This window comes from Dendropsophus ebraccatus, chromosome 8 (assembly GCF_027789765.1).
Source record: "Dendropsophus ebraccatus isolate aDenEbr1 chromosome 8, aDenEbr1.pat, whole genome shotgun sequence".
Taxonomy (NCBI): Eukaryota; Metazoa; Chordata; class Amphibia; order Anura; family Hylidae; genus Dendropsophus; species Dendropsophus ebraccatus.
In genome coordinates this window covers 46,053,768-46,075,758 of record NC_091461.1, presented here as the reverse complement: position 1 = coordinate 46,075,758, position 21,991 = coordinate 46,053,768, and the positions used below count along the sequence as shown (strand labels likewise).

General features: G+C 46.1%; 1 protein-coding gene across 5 annotated transcripts in view; it reads right to left on the bottom strand.

Annotated features, from left to right (window-relative positions):
• FAM13C (family with sequence similarity 13 member C) overlaps nt 1–21,991 on the bottom strand; it is a 304,323-nt gene that overhangs the window by 185,450 nt on the left and 96,882 nt on the right. The gene's annotated exons all lie outside the window — the stretch shown is intronic.

Sequence of the window (21,991 nt, the reverse complement as noted above, 5' to 3'; positions counted from 1 at the left end):
GGGTATTAGCTGGGCATGGCAATCAGCCATTTAAATACAGCTGTCAAAGTGGACAGCTGCATTTAAATAGCTACAAACAAGCCATCTCTGGGGTCTAGTGGCGAGATCTTGGCCCTCCCATGCACGCAATGAGATTGTGTAAAGGTGATCCCTGCCTATTCCTGGGCCAGGCCTCCGTTCTGCAATAACACTGATCCCGGCTTGAAACTTGATTGCAGTGGGCTCCAGACTTCCACACTTTACATTGTGTGAACAGAAATCCTATTCCATTGTAAAAGTTTGTCACCTCCTTTTCCCATTTTACAAATAACAATAAATAAATAAACATATTTGGTATTGTGGTGTGCGTAATTGCCTGAACTATTAAATGATCACATTCCTCATCTCACACGGTAAATGGTGTAAGTGCAAAAAATGCCAAAGTGCAAAATTGCTGATTTTTGGTCACATCAAATCCAGAAGAATTGTAATAAAAAGTGCCCAATAAAATCGCATATACACAAGCAAGGTACCAATAGAAAGTATAGATTATGGCACAAAAAATAATGCCACAGCCCCATAGACTAGTTTTTTAGTAGCAGTCAGGTAGAATAAAACAAATTACATACTGTTGTAGTCATACTGACCTGAGGAACATAGGTAACATGTCAGTTTTACCACAGGGCAAATTAAGTAAACATGAAACCCACTAAAGTGGAAAAGAAATGCTGTTTTCTGTTTATTTATTTTTTTTTTTTCAATTACAGTCTGCAAATAATTTTTTGGGTTTATTTTATGGAAAGATTAAGTAAGTATGTCATTGCAAAGTACTATTGGTGTTGCAAAAAAAAAAAATCATGTGGGTCTGTAAGTGAAAAAATGCAAGCACTATGGCCTTTTAAACACAAGGAGGAAAAAGCAAAAGTCTAAAAATGAAAATTGGCTCAGTCCTTAAAGCGACTCTGTACCCATCTGATCCCCTCAAACCACTTGTACCTTCGGATAGGTCTGTCCTGGAATCCGTTCGGCAGGTGATGCAGTTATTGTCCTAAAAAACAACTTTTAAACATGCAGCCAGTGCTCAACGGCCGGGGCTTAGAATATCTGTGCCCTAACTTTGCACCACCACTCCAATCCTCCTCTCCACCCTCTTCATCATTAGAAATGCCACTGGAACATTTTCTCTTGTCTGAACATTGCACAGGTGCTTTAACGATACCAGCCCATGTTCAGTATTCACACAGCTGAGGAATAGGAGACGATCTGTGTAGAGCATTCCTAATGACGAGGAGGGTAGGGAGGAAGGACGGAGGGGTTGTGCCAGCCTAATGCATACACAATCTAAGCCCCGACCTTTGGGCACGGGGCTGCCAGTATAAAAGTTGTTTTTTAGGACAATAACTGCATCACCTGCCGAAGGCACCCCAGGACAGATCTTGTATTAAAGGCAGCTATCTGAAGGTACAAGTGGTTTGGGGGGGGGGCAGATTGTGGGTACATAGTCGCTTTAAGGGGTTAAAGAATGTTTGTTTGCTTTTTTAGCAATAGTATGGAAATATTACATAGAGTATGGTGTGTTAGTTAGTCATGGTATGTAGTTATGCTATGGAATGTGTTATTCAGCCTCTGTATCCAGTATTATCCAGTCACTGTATGCTAGTGTATCCAGTCACTATATGCCAGTGTTATCCAGTCACTGTATGCTTGTGTATCCAGTCACTATATGCCAGTGTTATCCAAGCACTGAATGCCGGTGTTATCCATTCACTATATACTGGTGTTAGCCAGTCACTATATACTGTTGGATCTAGTTTCATCATTGATCTGCATGTTTGTATAGAAATATGCAGATCATGACAATAACTGTCCGGCATACATGGAATGTACAGGCTTAGTAAGTACAGCCTTGATTGTATCAGACTGGTGTATTTCATGTGTCAAGATCAGTGCGTCTGATCATTTTAGATAAGCTTCTTCATATAACATACTTTAAGTGACATTTAGTATGAACTCGGCATGGAAACCAGTATTTTGACACTATATCCCACGCGGCAGAGGTCTTGCTGACCTTGATGGTCTCGTAGTTTCAGACACAGCTACTCGTCAGCAATCTTTTTTTAACATTGAGTATGCCTGGCATCTCTGTTAAGCTATTTCAGCATTTGCATACAGTGTAGGACAGACTGACGTGTGGAAATGTCTCTTGTTTATGTCCACCCTGTTCATCTTTCATATTGCCTTTATATTCCTAATCTGACTTTTCTTTCCAGTGTGATGTACATGTAATGTAATGTGGAAAATGTAGTCTGTGGGCACACAGGTTGCTTAGTAACTAGGCCTTCCAGCAGCGCTTTTCCGTACCATTTACAATTTTTGGTACTGGCACTCGGTGTTTCTGCCCTTTATAGCACAAGAAGCAGCGAACGGCACCGTCTACTTATTTTTTAGATTCTGTCCATCGATACATCTTTGATGACCATCATTTGCCCAGGAAAATGTGCAGTCACACTACGTTCTGTGCAGTAATAGACAAGGTTTCCGATTATTCCGATAATAGACAAGGTTTCGGATACATGTTCTTATTATTATTTTATTATCATTAGTAAAAAAAATATATCAAAATGCTCAGAATATGTGATAATAAACTGAAATATTGTGTCCCCCTGCAGATACACATAAAGCTGTTCATGTCTGTTCCCTCTGTATGCCCCTGATATGTGTCCCGCATATATGGCTGAAACTTAGAGTATGTGGCTATGTTCACACTATGTATGTGTGCGGCTGTATTTTTTATGCGGCTGTAAATGTGCGGATGAAACTACGGCCGTGGGAAAAAATAGACATGCGGCTGAAAACATACGGTCATTTACTTGGAAATCTGGTTCAACTAAAAATAAAAATAAAATCTTAAGAAAGTGATGCAAACACCTCTAGAATGCATCTGGGAAAGCAGGGAATGTCACGGCCGCGGCGGTTTCCCGCGTTCCGGGTTGCCGCCGCGACCGCCTCCTGTCCCGTGCAGCCGCCGGGGTCCTTGTGTAGGGACCCGGCGCTGCTGCTGCTTCGGCCCCTGGGGCGCCTCACCTCTCCTCCGTGCATGTCGCGGTCTGTGCCGGCCGGCGCGCGCGTCCCCGCCTCCTAGGGCGCGCGCGCGCCGGCTGTCTCAGATTTAAAGGGGCAGTGCGCTCCTAATTGGTTAGTGTCACCAATCACTCCCCTATAAATCCCAGCATGCCCTGTCCTTAGTGTTGGAGCCTCTACATGCTTCCCATAGCGTTTGGCCCAGCTCCCTGTTGTTCCTGTGTCCTGTCCGTTACCTGGTCCCAAGTCCCTGTTCCTGAGTCCTGTCCGTTACCTGGTCCCAAGTTCCCGTTCCTGGTTCCTGTTCCCCTGTCACTCCACCTGTTCCCGTGTCCAGCCTGTCACGTGCTCTCTCATCTGCAGACTATTGCCTGTGCCATCTCCTGCCACGCCTCGCCTGCCGACACCAGCAACCAAGCCAGGGGTAGCGACCTGGGGGTCGCCTGCCGCAGCAAGTCCATCCCGCCTTGCGGCGGGCTCTGGTGAAAACCAGCGGCCCCTTAGACTCCGCTCCCTGGTGAGGTTTGTGCCATCGCTGGTGCCGGTCCAGTGGATCCACTACTCCGGGCGTTACAGTAGGCTCCAACCATGGATCCCGGCGAGGTGCCAGATCTCCGTGACGTCGCCAGAGTGGTCGCGCAACAGGCTGAACAAATCCAGAAACAGTCACAGCAGATCCAGCAACTCACTACCGCCTTACAGCAGCAGACTACTGCCCAGCGCACACCACCTCCTGACGCTTCTTCTTCACTCCGACTGGCTCTCCCAAGCAAGTACTCTGGGGACTCTAAGTTGTGCAGAGGATTCTTGACTCAGTGCACCATGCACATTGAACTTTTGAGTAGTCAGTTTTCCACCGAGCGCTCTAAAGTGGCTTTCATCATCAGCCTATTGGAAGGTAGAGCCCTGGCCTGGGCCACGCCACTGTGGGACCGTGATGATCCTGTTGCTGCCAATCTCCGGGCCTTCCTATTCGAGTTTCGCTCCGTCTTTGAGGAACCTGCCCGTGCTTCTTCCGCCGAGACTGCTCTCCTCAACCTCTCTCAAGGCAGCTCCTCTGTTGGTGACTACGCCATCCAGTTCCGCACCCTGGCAGCTGAATTGGACTGGAACGAGGCCGCCCTATTGGCCACCTTCAAGAAGGGCCTGTCTAGTCGAGTGAGAGACGTGCTCGCTGCCCGAGACCTGCCTACCTCCCTGAACGAACTCATTCTACTGGCCACCCGAGTTGATACTCGTTTTTCGGAGAGGGAGGAGGAGGTTCGGCATGAACATCTACTAAGCCGTTCCCGTCGCCACCCCCAGCTGGCGCCGGTTTTCCAGAATCCTGACCTTTCGATGTCCCAGCCCTCTCCTGAGATTCCTATGCAGGTGGAACGGGCTCACCTGACGCCTGATGAAAGAATCCGGCGCCTGGAGCGGAATCTCTGTCTCTATTGCGGTGGTTCCGATCACTTCCGGCTGGGATGTCCCCTACGTCCCCAAACATCCGGAAAATGCTCGCACCTAGGTCCGGTGGGACAGGTGTCCCTAGGTGTGAATGCCACCTTTCCAAGTCTGTCTATGCCAGTTTCCATCCGGACTCCCTCAGGACAAAATCATCAGACTACTGCCTTCCTCGATTCTGGCTCAGCAGGCAGTTTTATTGCGGCAACATTGGTCCAAAGATGGCGGCTACCCGTGACCCGACTAGCCAGGCCCCTGACTATCTCCTCGGTCACGGGCGAAATTCTTACCGACCGTGTGTACTACCAGACCGCATCTTTAGTCCTCCAGGTGGGTCCTTTACATCAAGAAGAGATATCCTTCTACGCCCTGCCCCATTCTTCCCCCGCGGTCCTCCTGGGACTCCCGTGGCTACAAGAACATGCCCCTCAGCTGGACTGGAGAACCGGGGAGATTCTCAGTTGGGGTCAGGACTGTTCCCACCAGTGTCTCAAGTCACCTCAGACCAAGTGTATTATGTCATTTCCTGTCCCGGCCAAGCCTCTATCCGGCCTACCGGCAGAAGACCAAGACTCGGCGGATGCCTTCTCTGCCGAGGTGTACCCTCTCCCCGTACCCAAGACTAAGGTCGTGTCCTCTCACCACCGGAAGAACTTACAGAAGGTCCTCGTCCACAGACCCACAGTCCCTTGCCACGTTTTACCGCCTGATCGCCTAGTACCAGTCGTCACCTCCACTCTTCAGAGAGTACCCCCCGGAAAGACTCATGTTCACCCTGCGCTTCGAAGAGGTATTTTGAAGTGGGGACATTCCTCGTTGGAGGCCGGGCACCCTGGAGTCCGTAAGACCGGCCAACGGATCTCTCGCCACTACTGGTGGCCCAGCCTATCCCAAGATGTCAAAGACTTTGTGGCTTCCTGTGCCATTTGCAGGCAAGAAAGAGGGGGAGGCCAAAGGGGGGGGTACTGTCACGGCCGCGGCGGTTTCCCACGTTCCGGGTTTCCGCCGCGACCGCCTCCTGTCCCGTGCAGCCGCCGGGGTCCTTGTGTAGGGACCCGGCGCTGCTGCTGCTTCGGCCCCTGGGGCGCCTCACCTCTCCTCCGTGCATGTCGCGGTCTGTGCCGGCCGGCGCGCGCGTCCCCGCCTCCTAGGGCGCGCGCGCGCCGGCTGTCTCAGATTTAAAGGGGCAGTGCGCTCCTAATTGGTTAGTGTCACCAATCACTCCCCTATAAATCCCAGCATGCCCTGTCCTTAGTGTTGGAGCCTCTACATGCTTCCCATAGCGTTTGGCCCAGCTCCCTGTTGTTCCTGTGTCCTGTCCGTTACCTGGTCCCAAGTCCCTGTTCCTGAGTCCTGTCCGTTACCTGGTCCCAAATTCCCGTTCCTGGTTCCTGTTCCCCTGTCACTCCACCTGTTCCCGTGTCCAGCCTGTCACGTGCTCTCTCATCTGCAGACTATTGCCTGTGCCATCTCCTGCCACGCCTCGCCTGCCGACACCAGCAACCAAGCCAGGGGTAGCGACCTGGGGGTCGCCTGCCGCAGCAAGTCCATCCCGCCTTGCGGCGGGCTCTGGTGAAAACCAGCGGCCCCTTAGACTCCGCTCCCTGGTGAGGTTTGTGCCATCGCTGGTGCCGGTCCAGTGGATCCACTACTCCGGGCGTTACAGTAGGCTCCAACCATGGATCCCGGCGAGGTGCCAGATCTCCGTGACGTCGCCAGAGTGGTCGCGCAACAGGCTGAACAAATCCAGAAACAGTCACAGCAGATCCAGCAACTCACTACCGCCTTACAGCAGCAGACTACTGCCCAGCGCACACCACCTCCTGACGCTTCTTCTTCACTCCGACTGGCTCTCCCAAGCAAGTACTCTGGGGACTCTAAGTTGTGCAGAGGATTCTTGACTCAGTGCACCATGCACATTGAACTTTTGAGTAGTCAGTTTTCCACCGAGCGCTCTAAAGTGGCTTTCATCATCAGCCAATTGGAAGGTAGAGCCCTGGCCTGGGCCACGCCACTGTGGGACCGTGATGATCCTGTTGCTGCCAATCTCCGGGCCTTCCTATTCGAGTTTCGCTCCGTCTTTGAGGAACCTGCCCGTGCTTCTTCCGCCGAGACTGCTCTCCTCAACCTCTCTCAAGGCAGCTCCTCTGTTGGTGACTACGCCATCCAGTTCCGCACCCTGGCAGCTGAATTGGACTGGAACGAGGCCGCCCTATTGGCCACCTTCAAGAAGGGCCTGTCTAGTCGAGTGAGAGACGTGCTCGCTGCCCGAGACCTGCCTACCTCCCTGAACGAACTCATTCTACTGGCCACCCGAGTTGATACTCGTTTTTCGGAGAGGGAGGAGGAGGTTCGGCATGAACATCTACTAAGCCGTTCCCGTCGCCACCCCCAGCTGGCGCCGGTTTTCCAGAATCCTGACCTTTCGATGTCCCAGCCCTCTCCTGAGATTCCTATGCAGGTGGAACGGGCTCACCTGACGCCTGATGAAAGAATCCGGCGCCTGGAGCGGAATCTCTGTCTCTATTGCGGTGGTTCCGATCACTTCCGGCTGGGATGTCCCCTACGTCCCCAAACATCCGGAAAATGCTCGCACCTAGGTCCGGTGGGACAGGTGTCCCTAGGTGTGAAGGCCACCTTTCCAAGTCTGTCTATGCCAGTTTCCATCCGGACTCCCTCAGGACAAAATCATCAGACTACTGCCTTCCTCGATTCTGGCTCAGCAGGCAGTTTTATTGCGGCAACATTGGTCCAAAGATGGCGGCTACCCGTGACCCGACTAGCCAGGCCCCTGACTATCTCCTCGGTCACGGGCGAAATTCTTACCGACCGTGTGTACTACCAGACCGCATCTTTAGTCCTCCAGGTGGGTCCTTTACATCAAGAAGAGATATCCTTCTACGCCCTGCCCCATTCTTCCCCCGCGGTCCTCCTGGGACTCCCGTGGCTACAAGAACATGCCCCTCAGCTGGACTGGAGAACCGGGGAGATTCTCAGTTGGGGTCAGGACTGTTCCCACCAGTGTCTCAAGTCACCTCAGACCAAGTGTATTATGTCATTTCCTGTCCCGGCCAAGCCTCTATCCGGCCTACCGGCAGAAGACCAAGACTCGGCGGATGCCTTCTCTGCCGAGGTGTACCCTCTCCCCGTACCCAAGACTAAGGTCATGTCCTCTCACCACCGGAAGAACTTACAGAAGGTCCTCGTCCACAGACCCACAGTCCTTTGCCACGTTTTACCGCCTGATCGCCTAGTACCAGTCGTCACCTCCACTCTTCAGAGAGTACCCCCCGGAAAGACTCATGTTCACCCTGCGCTTCGAAGAGGTATTTTGAAGTGGGGACATTCCTCGTTGGAGGCCGGGCACCCTGGAGTCCGTAAGACCGGCCAACGGATCTCTCGCCACTACTGGTGGCCCAGCCTATCCCAAGATGTCAAAGACTTTGTGGCTTCCTGTGCCATTTGCAGGCAAGAAAGAGGGGGAGGCCAAAGGGGGGGGTACTGTCACGGCCGCGGCGGTTTCCCGCGTTCCGGGTTTCCGCCGCGACCGCCTCCTGTCCCGTGCAGCCGCCGGGGTCCTTGTGTAGGGACCCGGCGCTGCTGCTGCTTCGGCCCCTGGGGCGCCTCACCTCTCCTCCGTGCATGTCGCGGTCTGTGCCGGCCGGCGCGCGCGTCCCCGCCTCCTCGGGCGCGCGCGCGCCGGCTGTCTCAGATTTAAAGGGGCAGTGCGCTCCTAATTGGTTAGTGTCACCAATCACTCCCCTATAAATCCCAGCATGCCCTGTCCTTAGTGTTGGAGCCTCTACATGCTTCCCATAGCGTTTGGCCCAGCTCCCTGTTGTTCCTGTGTCCTGTCCGTTACCTGGTCCCAAGTCCCTGTTCCTGAGTCCTGTCCGTTACCTGGTCCCAAGTTCCCGTTCCTGGTTCCTGTTCCCCTGTCACTCCACCTGTTCCCGTGTCCAGCCTGTCACGTGCTCTCTCATCTGCAGACTATTGCCTGTGCCATCTCCTGCCACGCCTCGCCTGCCGACACCAGCAACCAAGCCAGGGGTAGCGACCTGGGGGTCGCCTGCCGCAGCAAGTCCATCCAGCCTTGCGGCGGGCTCTGGTGAAAACCAGCGGCCCCTTAGACTCCGCTCCCTGGTGAGGTTTGTGCCATCGCTGGTGCCGGTCCAGTGGATCCACTACTCCGGGCGTTACAGTAGGCTCCAACCATGGATCCCGGCGAGGTGCCAGATCTCCGTGACGTCGCCAGAGTGGTCGCGCAACAGGCTGAACAAATCCAGAAACAGTCACAGCAGATCCAGCAACTCACTACCGCCTTACAGCAGCAGACTACTGCCCAGCGCACACCACCTCCTGACGCTTCTTCTTCACTCCGACTGGCTCTCCCAAGCAAGTACTCTGGGGACTCTAAGTTGTGCAGAGGATTCTTGACTCAGTGCACCATGCACATTGAACTTTTGAGTAGTCAGTTTTCCACCGAGCGCTCTAAAGTGGCTTTCATCATCAGCCTATTGGAAGGTAGAGCCCTGGCCTGGGCCACGCCACTGTGGGACCGTGATGATCCTGTTGCTGCCAATCTCCGGGCCTTCCTATTCGAGTTTCGCTCCGTCTTTGAGGAACCTGCCCGTGCTTCTTCCGCCGAGACTGCTCTCCTCAACCTCTCTCAAGGCAGCTCCTCTGTTGGTGACTACGCCATCCAGTTCCGCACCCTGGCAGCTGAATTGGACTGGAACGAGGCCGCCCTATTGGCCACCTTCAAGAAGGGCCTGTCTAGTCGAGTGAGAGACGTGCTCGCTGCCCGAGACCTGCCTACCTCCCTGAACGAACTCATTCTACTGGCCACCCGAGTTGATACTCGTTTTTCGGAGAGGGAGGAGGAGGTTCGGCATGAACATCTACTAAGCCGTTCCCGTCGCCACCCCCAGCTGGCGCCGGTTTTCCAGAATCCTGACCTTTCGATGTCCCAGCCCTCTCCTGAGATTCCTATGCAGGTGGAACGGGCTCACCTGACGCCTGATGAAAGAATCCGGCGCCTGGAGCGGAATCTCTGTCTCTATATATATAAATAAATGTATATTTATATATATATATTTATTTTATGACAGTATATTTAATTGCACAATGATGGATTCGTTTAAATTAAATTATTGAACAACGAAACTGATTTTATTTCAACGAAAATGTGTTTTATTAATTAAATATTAATTAGTACAGGAAGCTCCAGTAAGCCGTTAATTCATATTGCCGGCAATAGAGCAAACTGTACTAATCATCACTTTACTTTAATTAAAACATCAAATGTTTCTTCTAATTATGTTATCACAATAGCATTTTTAGAAGAAACATTTTGAATTATATGTGCGCTCAGCTGATTGGCTAATCGGCTGAGCGCACATATAAAGAGCCGGTCCGCAGCACAGTGACTTCATTGTGCTGGGGACCAGCGAAGAGACAACATCGGGGTGAGTATAGAGCTCTTCCCACCCCCTCCCCAGCACTGCACCCCTCCCAGCAAGGAAGGGGGGTCACTTAACCCCTTCCTTGCTGGGATGGGTGCAGTCTGACATCAGTCTGGCCCCCAAGGGGTTAAGGGGGATGCAATACATCCTCCCTTAACCCCTTGGGGGCCAGACTGTAAGCAGCGATCTGTAAAGATGCTGCATACTGTAAGGAGCACAACACCGCTCACAATGATGGGTGTTGTGCTCCTGTTTGTGTGTTTTTCGTGTGTTTCTCCCTTTTTGTTTTTCAGATATCGGTATCCTGTGGATTACGTCGGATTCCGTGGACTACGTCGATGACCAGCGGTTGTTTGTTGTTTTTTTTTTTAAATAAAATGGTCAATGAGGGGTGTGGGGGTGTTTTTATTTGAATAAAAAATTTTTTTAACTTGTGTCTTGTCTTTATTTCTTTACTTTATAGACTTAGTAGTGGAAGCCGTCTAATAGACGGAATCCATTACTAAGTTGGGGCCTAGTGTTAGCCGGTATAAAATGGCTAACACTAACCCCCCATTATTACCCCAGTACCCAATGCCACCAGGGGTACTGGGAAGAGCCGGGTGTCAGTGGTCCCGGAGCGTCAAAATTGGCGCTCCTGGACCGGGGGGCAGCAGGCTGGTAAGATTTAGGCTGGGGAGGGCCTAAACCAATGGCTCTTCCCACCCTGGTGTTACCAGGCTGCTGTTGTTTGGTTTTTAACCCGGCTGGTTATAAAAATAGGGGGGACCCTATGCGTTTTTTTTTTTTAAATAAGTAATTTTAAAAAAACGCATAGGGTCCCCCCTATTTTTATAACCAGCCGGGTTAAAAACCAAACGACAGCAGCCTGGTAACACCAGGGTGGGAAGAGCCACTGGTTTAGGCCCTCCCCAGCTTAAATCTTACCAGCCTGCTGCCGCCCGGTCCAGGAGCGCCAATTTTGACACTCCGGGACCACTGGCACCCGACTCTTCCCAGTACCCCTGGTGGCATTGGGTACTGGGGTAATAATAGGGGGTTAGTGTTAGCCATTTTATACCGGCTAACACTAGGCCCCAACTTAGTAATGGATTCCGTCTATTAGACGTCTTTCACTACTTAGTCTATAAAGTAAAGAAATAAAGACATGACACAAATTAAAAAATTTTTTTATTCAAATAAAAACACCCCCACACCCCTCATTGACCATTTTATTAAAAAAAAAACAAAAAAAAAAACGCTGGTCATCGACGTAGTCCACGTAATCCGACGTAATCCACAGGATACCGATATCTGAAAAACAAAAGGAGAAACACACAAAAAACACACAAACAGGAGCACAACACCCATCATTGTGAGCGGTGTTGTGCTCCTTACAGTATGCAGCATCTTTACAGATCGCTGTTTACAGTCTGGCCCCCAAGGGGTTAAGGGAGGATGTATTGCATCCCCCTTAACCTCTTGGGGGCCAGACTGATGTCAGACTGCACCCATCCCAGCAAGGAAGGGGTTAAGTGACCCCCCTTCCTTGCTGGGAGGGGTGCAGTGCTGGGGAGGGGGTGGGGAGAGCTCTAGTCTCACCCCGATGTTGTCTCTTCGCTGGTCCGCAGCACAATGAAGTCACTGTGCTGCGGACCGGCTCATTATATGTGCGCTCAGCCGATCAGCCAATCAGCTGAGCGCACATATAATTCTAAATGTTTCTTCTAATAATGCTATTGTGATAACATAATTAGAAGAAACATTTGATGTTTTCATTAAAGTAAAGTGATGATTAGTACAGAATGCTCTATTGCCGGGAATATGAATTAACGGCTTATGGAGCTTCCTGTACTAATTAATATTTAATTAATAAAACACATTTTCGTTGAAATAAAATCAGTTTCGTTGTTCAATAATTTAATTCTAACGAATCTATCATTGTGCAATTAAATATACTGTCAAAAAATAAATATATATATAAATATACATTTATTTATATATATATATTTATTTTAACAGTATATTTAATTGCACAATGATGGATTCGTTAGAATTAAATTATTGAACAACGAAAGGGACTTTATTACAAAGAAAATGTGTTTTATTAATTTAATATATTAACTATTAGAGGCATCGGCATTCGGCATCATTGCCGGCTATTTTTGAAGAACTCCGTATGGACCGCCTGTCATTCCATGGCCGCATTTCCAGCCGCAAACAATGGTCTTGTTCATTTTTACGGGTCCGTTTACGATAGGTCCGTAGATTCATACATAGTGTGCACTGTGCAGCCGTATATCGTATACTTTCCAGCGTACGCATGAACCACCAAAAATACCGCCGCACAATTACAGCCGCACAGTTACATAGTCTGAACCTAGCCACATGTAATTGTATACCATATAGGTATATATTACCTATTGACTTACATCATAAAAAAAATATACAGATGTAGTTGCTACCAGACACATCAACTTTGCATTGCTTTGTTTCTGTGGCACACTAAGCTACCGCCATACTGTACATAAAGGAGCAAGGACTCCTGTCTGTGGCTTAAACCCTGCTCTTGTAGGTACTCTACATATTGTAATGAGTGGTTATGCATAGTGTAGTGTATATATATATATATATATATATATATATATATATATATATAAATAAAAATTTTAAGAGACAGCTACGGTATATTGGGTAAACCCTCTATAGTAGCCAATATCATCAGTGCTGTCTTGCTGTCTTGTACTGCAGCTACCAGTGGGGAGTTACCCAAATCTCCCCCAGATAATGCTATGTTAAATATATATCAGAGAATACCCAATACTGCAGATACACACTATGATCCAAAAAAAATAGCAATGAACAGTGGTCTAGTTGCTCAGAACAAACTATCTGATGAAAGTCTGTATATACAATATAGCTATAGTATACCATATAGCTAAAGGCTCTATTGTTCACAGCTATGTTCACAGCCATGTTCAGAAGGGTCTCAGCCGTTGTTCACATGTTGGGTGCCTCCTAGATTGCGGTTTCAATGGTAAGTATTGCCATCTCCTTACGTGCAACCAATAGTCACTGATGTGCCGTGTCGGAGAAGCCCTGGCCGATGGCTATCCTGAAAAAAAGCCAACAAGTTTGGATCCACTTGTGGTGAGCTCACAGAACCAAGTGACGTCACTCTATTCTACTATGAGGAGGCCCAAAAACCAAAGTGTTTCAGCAACTTTTTCGTTTGCCTTTGTCAGGGTTGAGTAGGAGAGAGTGACGTCACTCGGTTCCATGAGCTCACCACTGGTGGATCCAAACTTGTTGGTGTTTTTTTCAGGACAACCAGCGGCCGAGCTTCCCAGGCACTGCACATTGGAGAACATTGCTTGCACGCAAGGAGATGGCAATACTTAGAGTTGAAACCGCAATCTAGAAGGCATCCTACATGTGAACAACGGCTGAGGCCCATCTGAACATGGCTGTCACCAATCGGCACACAGAGCAGGATGTTAGATGTTTATCCACTACAGACTCCTTCCAGGTAATTCTCTGTGATTAATAGAGCCTTTAGCTATACAGTATTCTACTAAATCTAGTGGGTCACAGTTTTAATATACAGACTTTCATCAGCTAACTCGTTCTGAGCAACTAGACCACTGTTCATGCTATGTTTATTGGATCATAGTGTGTATCTGTGCTAGATACACTCTGATATTTATTCAACTTTGCATATATATTACCACTCACTGTACAGTTCATTCGCCAAGCAGTGATGCACATGTATACTGTACATTAACTGGATGGGAGAGCATTGGACTGGCAAATGCAGTGAGCAATGATGCACATAGGACTGTATACATCACTGCTTACTGTGCCGTACATTAACCAGGCAGGGTGCCATAGCAGCCAGCCTGACAAATGTAGTAAGCAGTGTCTCAGTATTGTACTGTCTGTATCCCTGCTCACTAAACATTGGCTGGATGGGAAAGCACTCAGAATGATAAGTGTAGTGAAACGCATAGTACTGTGTGAATCGCCGCTCACTGTACATTGGTTGGCTGGGGGTGCGCCTAACCCAGTTGACTCTATGCATTATCACTAGAAATAAGCGAACCTGGAGCATGCTCGAGTCGATCTGAACCCGAACTTTCGGCATTTGATTAGCGGTGGCTGCTGAAGTTGGATAAAGCCCTAAGGCTATGTGGAAATCATGGATATAGTCATTGGCTGTATCCATGTTTTCCAGACAACCTTAGGGCTTTATCCAAGTTCAGCAGCCCCCGCTAATGAAATACTGAACGTTTGGGTTCGGATCGACTCGAACCTGAACCCGGTTCGCTCATCTCTAATTATCACTCATAAACTCTTGTCTGTCTTACAGGTAGAAGGGTTGTACTATAGCATCATGATTTAATGCCGCTGCAAACATTGTGTTTGATGGCATCTGTAGTGGGAAATTTATAAAAGCACAAATAGGGAACCTGTGGCCCTCTAGCTAATGCAAAACTACGATTTTCATTATGCCTGGGGCAGCTATAGCCATAGTCTTGCATTTGCTGAAGGGCCAAAGGTTCTGCATCCCTGTAATAAAGACTGGTATTTTATATGCCGGACTGTGTGCACCACTGCTCACTGTACAGCAAGTTTGCCAAGCTGGTGCCAGAGTGTCCAGACTGGCAAATGTTGTTGTTCCTACTGATTTGCTAGCACGATTCCAGATGACAGTTCCCCTTTAAAGGGTTTGGCCACTATAGCAAAATAGTTCATTGTACAGTATTAGTAGGTGTACTCACTGTATATACTGACAGCAGCTCCCTGTGTACCTCATAGAGCTAAAATCAGACTCCTCTCCTCCAGGCTGTGCGGCCTTGCTCTGTGGTGATTATGTTCATAAGATGGCCCACATGTCCTCCCATGTCCTCCATAGGCATTTACAGGCCTAGTGGTGGACACTAGGGGACGGGGCATGGTCACAATGTCTTCCATATAGGCCATCTTATGGACACACTCACCACAGAGCAGGGCAGCTTGGAGGAGGGGAGTCTGATTTTAGCTCTATGAGGTACATAGGGAGCTGCTGTCAGTATATAAGTGTACAGTGTACACCTTATAATACTATACACTGAAATATTTGACTATAAAGGGGCCAATCCCTTTAAGGTCTGGACTTTGACTATTCTTAAATGCTAACATTATTCTTCTTTAGCCATTCTGTGGTACAGTGACTTGTGTGCTTGGGGTTGCTTTCTTGTTGTATGACCCACGTTTTCTTAGAATTCAGGTCTTGGATAGATGTCCTGACTTTTCTTTTAGAATATTCTTAAAAAAATATTTGTTCTATCAATGATGGCAAAAGGTCCCATCCCAGATGCAACAAAACATGCCCAATCCTTGATACTACCACTAACCTGCATCACAGATGGTATGGCATTTTACACTGGAATGGGCTAGGTTTACATGCCGTCTTTTTAAACGTCCATCATTTTGAGGCAAAAGTGGTTTGGTGGAGTCCAATCTATTTGGAGATGGTTTTGTAAGTTTTGATTAGTTCTGAATGCTCAGACTGTGACCGATCAGTAGAATAAGCAGAAAGAGCTTATGTAAGCAAGATGGCCCTATAGAGTAACGTTATACAGCCATCTCGTGACAGGGAGCCAACCAGGAGGGAATGTGCTAAACATGCACTTCTCCCAGCTTGTTCTCCTGATCGGTTTGGGCCTGAACACTTAGACTTCGACTTATTAATACATTTGACATCGCTAAACGTTTTAGAAAAAGACAGTGACCATTTAAATTATTTGCTAATGTTAAAGGTTCCCATACTTTCTCCACTGATATGTGCTATTGGATCAATTTCCAATGACCCAGTCTATTATGTTTGACTCTTTGGTTCTCTTTACTTTAAGAATTTTTTATCAAAATACGATATAGTTTTAGGTCAGGCTTGAGACTATGTCGAAAATTCTGGAGGGTATACAAACATTTATACACCCTTGTAGCTTATACCCTGCATATTTTATGTGGTGTTTAATAATTGATTATTTATACTAATTTATTCTTCTAGTATAATTGATCAAAGCATAAAACTAAACTATTTGTTAACCTACTGTGGATGAGGACTGTAGAAATCCAAAATTCAAAAGCTGGAGGGAATTCTTATATACAAAAGAGATATCAGTTGCAAAATGTCTGCTGTGTGTAAATATTCCCACAGACTGCTTGGCTTGGTATTAACTAGTTCCCTAGTAATTTCTTTGGAAATGTCACACTTGTACAATACCTTATGTAACTATCGATATAGCCACATCCTTTCAGAGATCACACACATTCTTCTTCAAGGTCATCCAGAATAATACTCCCATCTAATTACATAGACTTAGAGTCAGAATAGTTTCCGCAGACATGATAATAAGCTGATCTTGTTAAACAGGTTTATAATCCCAGATGTAATGTATTAGGAAACCGCAAGGAATCTATTTGTCCAAGTAACCTGTAATGAATTGTGTTCTGCAGATCAGCAAACAGCTGGTCAGTTTTATCATCATATAAGAGGTTTAGTTGTTCTCTGATCTCTGATATATTGGTTTCATAGGTTCTCTCCTGGCAAGAAGGGGCCACCACCAGGGCAGTACATGTAGTACAGCTGTCTGGTGCCCGGGCAAAAAGGGGTCAAGATTCACCTGAGAATTTCTACCCATTCTGCATGGGAATTACAAAAAATTACTTATACAATGAAAGGATCCTTTGTCCCCAAGATGGTGGGTGCCTTATATTGCCCTAACTGGTTGCCCATATGTGACCCAGATATTTCTTATAGCAGTGAATAAGTCTATAAACTACATGCTATTACTGCCATCACAAGTTCCCCAAATAAAAGGCAAATTTCTAATTCTGGGCCATTGAACAACGCAATTCATCACACTGCAGTATGTATCTGATGTTACTATATTTCCTTATCTATATTGTCAAGCACAGAGGGAAGAAAGGGAGTTTTTTCTTTAGAAAAACTCTTTCGTTTTTTGTGATCAGTTCAATCAGTTTTTTGTGTACTACGTTCAATACAGGGCATAACTAGAATTCAGTAAGAGTACCTTAAAGCCACCAACTTGTTATTTCGTACAGTATTTCTTAAAATGTATGTTTCTATACCTGATAGTGGCCTCCCCTATAGCACTTCTAAGGCTGTGGTGGCTATAGTTACACAATATCACTGCAAGGAAACTAAGTATTTACCAAGCACTTCCCCACTTATAAAACTAACTGTAGGGGACCACCAGGGGACCTCAGCATGGAAAAAGCCAGAGCAGCTGTCCAAACTATCTCAGCTGTAGGTTGCAGTGGGTGGCTGGAGCAGGATTACTGGGTATCCAACTAACCATAGACATGAACCAATGGGTACAGTCCAACATCCTGCTCTTGGTGGTATAACCAACCATCATATAACACAATTTTCAACACATGAACTAAGGCAGGTTCTCTTTTGTTGTTCTGCTTATGTAAAAAGAAACAACCAAATAACAAATTTGTTAAAAAATTTTTTTTCCTGCACCCATGAACCATCTTCATTAGGATGGGTCCACGTCACATTGGGCCTTCCCTGGCACATACAAGTCAGCAACTTGTCAAACTGGGTTGCTGAATTATACATGGGTGGACAGGCACAGGCCTTGTTGATTTCAATGGCCCAAACATAGTCAGCTAATGACAACGTTCTGGTCATATCTTGCGTGTATACATGATTTGGACTCAAAAGCATGGCATGCTGTATAAACATGAGTATATTTGGGAAATAACTTGAACATAGTCATTATATGCCTATGTTCGTGCTATTAAAGTCAATGGGGTCATGCTTGCCCCTGCTTGTATTAACATATCAAATCACAAATGTTGTGAGCCCACTCCTACAGAGATAATTCATGACATTTTTACATTACTACCTTGTAATCTGTAACTTATAATAGTAGAACAGGTTCATTCTTCGGGTGGATAGCGGAATCTGCCTGTGCATAGAATGGAGTCTATGGCACTGGTGGAGATGCAAGCGGCCGCAAACAGGTGACCTGTCCGGATTTCTTAGTGTGCACATGCCCTATTTCAGTACATTTTATTTCTAAGACTGGAAATGGAGTTTGCTTTGACAAATTTGCCCACGAAATAAAAGCATGTTGAGGATCAGCTGTTGGGTGCGCTCTTCTGGAGAGGAGTCAGCCTCGTGAATTAGTCCTGCCTGCAGTTGGCTTCCAGTATGAGCAGCGGCTATCTCAGTAATATGGGCTGAGTCAGCCTATATTTGGCCGGATTATATAAACCAACTTTGTGTATCTACAGCTGTTTTACAATCTGTTACTCCATGCTGAGGCGGTTTCTATGCCAGGCATGTCTGTCTGTGATGTGACACACTTCCCTGGGTTTATGCAGCCAGCATTTCCTACATTGACTTTATTAATATAGTAAGATTAATGAGTGTCGGTTTTTGTGATAAAGGTCGTGTGAACTGTTAATAGGGTTTATTCTAAAAGCAGCCTTTATGGACAGTCAATGGCAGCCATTCCAGAAGGTTTGTCTACCCCACTGGTGGGGAACCTGTGGCCCTCCAGCTGTTGCCAAACCACAATTCACATCAAGCTAAAGCTTTGGCTGTCCAGGCATGATGGGAGTTGTAGTTTGGCAACAGCTGATGGGCCGCAGATTCCCCATCTCTGGTCTAGCCCATACACACTGCAAAAACAATAGAAAATAGACGACTATAAGCCGAAGCTTTTACTTGGCAAATGAACACAGATGAAACAGTCGGATCTTTGTATAGTATGTACCTAACATACATGCAATGTGTATTCATTGAAATATATGACTGATTTTAACATCACTTACAGTATGTCGCTCTTTTTGTTTAAAAAAAAAAAAAAAAAAAACAGAACCATAAAGACTTGAAAAACCAGACTGATAGATGTTTTTTCTCTCAATTTGCTTTGCTCATTGCAGATTTTTCCAGAATTTACTGGCTGGAATAAGCAGCTAGTTGACAAGTTGATTATGCAACCAGAAGAAATTGCTGACATGGTGGAGAGAGTCATTTTTATGCCCCAATTCAGGTGTGACTGAAGAAACACTAGGTTTACTCCTTTGCAGACTGAGACTGTAAGGCTGACACTTCTCCGTGTCTGTCTGTGACATCTGTGTTACTCTGTTAGCCAGAAAAGTTAATGTGACACTAAAAATTTATGTTCTTTAGAGGGGAATGTCCTATAATCGAGGAAAACCAATGCAATGGTTTTATACCTTACCCAACAGTAGTCTGTGTGCTGGAAACGACTGGTTAGAATGCTGTTTTTTAGTGTATTTGAAATAAAGTAGTTTGAGCTGGGATTTTTTATGTGATGACTTTTATTTTTTGTCCTATAAAATAGACAAAGCAGTAAAAAATAACTATTGTTACAGCATCACATACAGCTGATAATACAATGAGCCATTTCACTGCTATGATGCACAATACATAAACACGAACAAATAACAGGCAAAGGCAAAGATACAAAAACATGACAACCAGAGGTCACCAAAGAGGACACACTATTCCGACAGTAAAATGTTCACAACAGCTGGGAAATAAAAGATACAAAATATCAATACAGCGGCTGTGACCCTGAACTGATACTCAATGGGAAGGGACATTTAATTGAGGTTTAGAAGGCCCTAGAGCTAAGTCTGTTACAGGGCCAAACAGTACCACCTGGTCCTAAGCAGGTTACAGTCCCCTAAACATAACATGGGACTTTTTTTGGGACCCCAATGTGCTCTTGCCTTCCCAGGTCCATTAGGGATTAGATAGAGATAATACGCCAATGGAGCCTAGCCAAAGGCTTCCAATACCAATGCCCGCTCAGCATGCTGAATGTCTGGGCATTAGTTACTGTATGTAATGTGCATCATAGACATGAATAGGATCAGTTGCAACAATATTTCTGTTTAGTATTTAGTCTATTCTATCAGATATAATCAGTTATCTTTGAATTTCCTTTATCACTGAAAAACTGAGCCCTATCAAATGGTACTGTATATACTTGTATCCCCTTCAAATCATCTGAACCCACCGCTATGGTTTTCAGTTGACTTTATTATAAGGTATGTAAGCAATAAAGAACTAATGCTAGTGATTGGGTGTTGATGGACAGGCCACAATATAATGTTACCATTGATGTAATCAATGACTGCATCAGCTTTTTGGCATTATCGGGAGCCTCTGTGGCCAGAAATGACAGCTGTCAATCATCATAAACTTTTACAAATGTACAGTGTCATAAATATTACAGAATGTTGTCAATCTTTTTGTAAAAAAGTACATATTCGATATTTAAAACACATTAAAGGAAACCAGTCAGCATGATTGTGCTGATATGGTTCCCAACAGCACAGTACATATCTACTGTGCAGCTCGCAGAGCACTCCAGCAGCAGTAGCCTTACAAAGGGGAAAAAGATGTCTTATTATGCCGCACAAGGCCGGGAGAGGGGCGGTAGTTAGTTATCTGAGAGGGGAGCCGCCCATAACTAGTCATGGCTCTCTGCCTGTCAGCACGCAGTGCGGGGATGATTGACAAGCAGAGATATCTATTAGTGGCCTTTCTGCCTGTCAATCATCCCCACACTGTACACTGACAGGCAGAGACGTGATCAGCCCAGATAACTAGTTGCCACCCCACTCTTGGCCTTGCGCGGCATAATAAAACATCTTTTTTCCCTGAGGTAAAGCTACTGCTGCAATCGCGGCTGGTATGCTCTGCAAGCTGCATAGTAGATCTATACTGAGCAGATGGGAACCATATCAGCACAAATGTGCTGATTGGTTCCCTTTAAAATGTTTCACATACTAAGCCTTTTTTTTTTATACAAACTAGCTAAATCCATCATGAAGATTCACACTCTCATGGCGGATTAAAGCATAAACTGTGAAATATTCTGAGACTGCAAAAAAAAAAAAAAATACTGTATGCTTATTTCCCAGGCTGTGAATGACCTAATTTTTCAAATGTCTGACTTTCTTTCCTTAATCAAATTAGAAGAAGAACTTTTTACTGGGTAATGGCGCATAAAACATTTACATTAATGGCAAAGCTGCCAACATTTACCCTAAATATAATTAATTTGATATTCTGCGCTGCCACTAACAGGACCTGCAGTTAGACAGATTAAAACTTCAAACAATTCAAATAACTGAGACATTTATAGAGAAAAGTGTTAAAACTGATTATGCCAAAAGAATAGTGGTTGCATTAAATGACTTTTTTTACATTGACTTTATTTTTCAGACAGCGTCAGATGACTTTAAAGTGTATATTTAAAAAAAAAAAAAATGTTGTACGTGTAGAAAAAATTCCAAAATCTTTGATTTGTTGGGGTTTTATTGCTAAGACCCCTTGATGATCTCTAGACATTGGTGGAAGCATATATGGCTCTTCTTCACTTCCTGATTCAAACCATAGAGTTCAGATGTCAAAATAATTGATGATTGAATAATAATACTTGAACCATTATCCAAAATTCATGTCCTATCCTTACCACTGGTGAGAGTCTGATTTTTGGCGCTCCCTTTGTTTGAAGAGGATGAAGGATTTTCCCTACAGCTCTCATTGTTATTAAGAAGAGGTCCACCCACAACCCAATAGAAAGTCAGTTCTGTACATGGACAGATGATTTCATTTATAGAATGGATAGGAAGTCTGCAAACAAGCCACTTAAAGGGGTTCTTTAGACAATAAAAATTAGTTTTAATACATTGCTTTAATAAAGATGAGGATGAAGATGAGATGAGGATGAAGGTAAGTTTCTTAGAGCCCTATTACATGGCCCGATATTAAGGAGCAAGTGAGCGCCAACCTGTCAGGTCATCGATCTCTTGCTCCTCATTTCTTGCTCGATGTCTGTGCTCTTACATTCACAGACATCAAGCAGGGGGTGCGAAAGGGGCTACCCGGACAATTCTTAGATTGTCCAGTTCGCCCATAGAAGATAGCGGCAGTCTGCATGGAGTTTGCATGGAGCAACGGACAGCAGCCCATC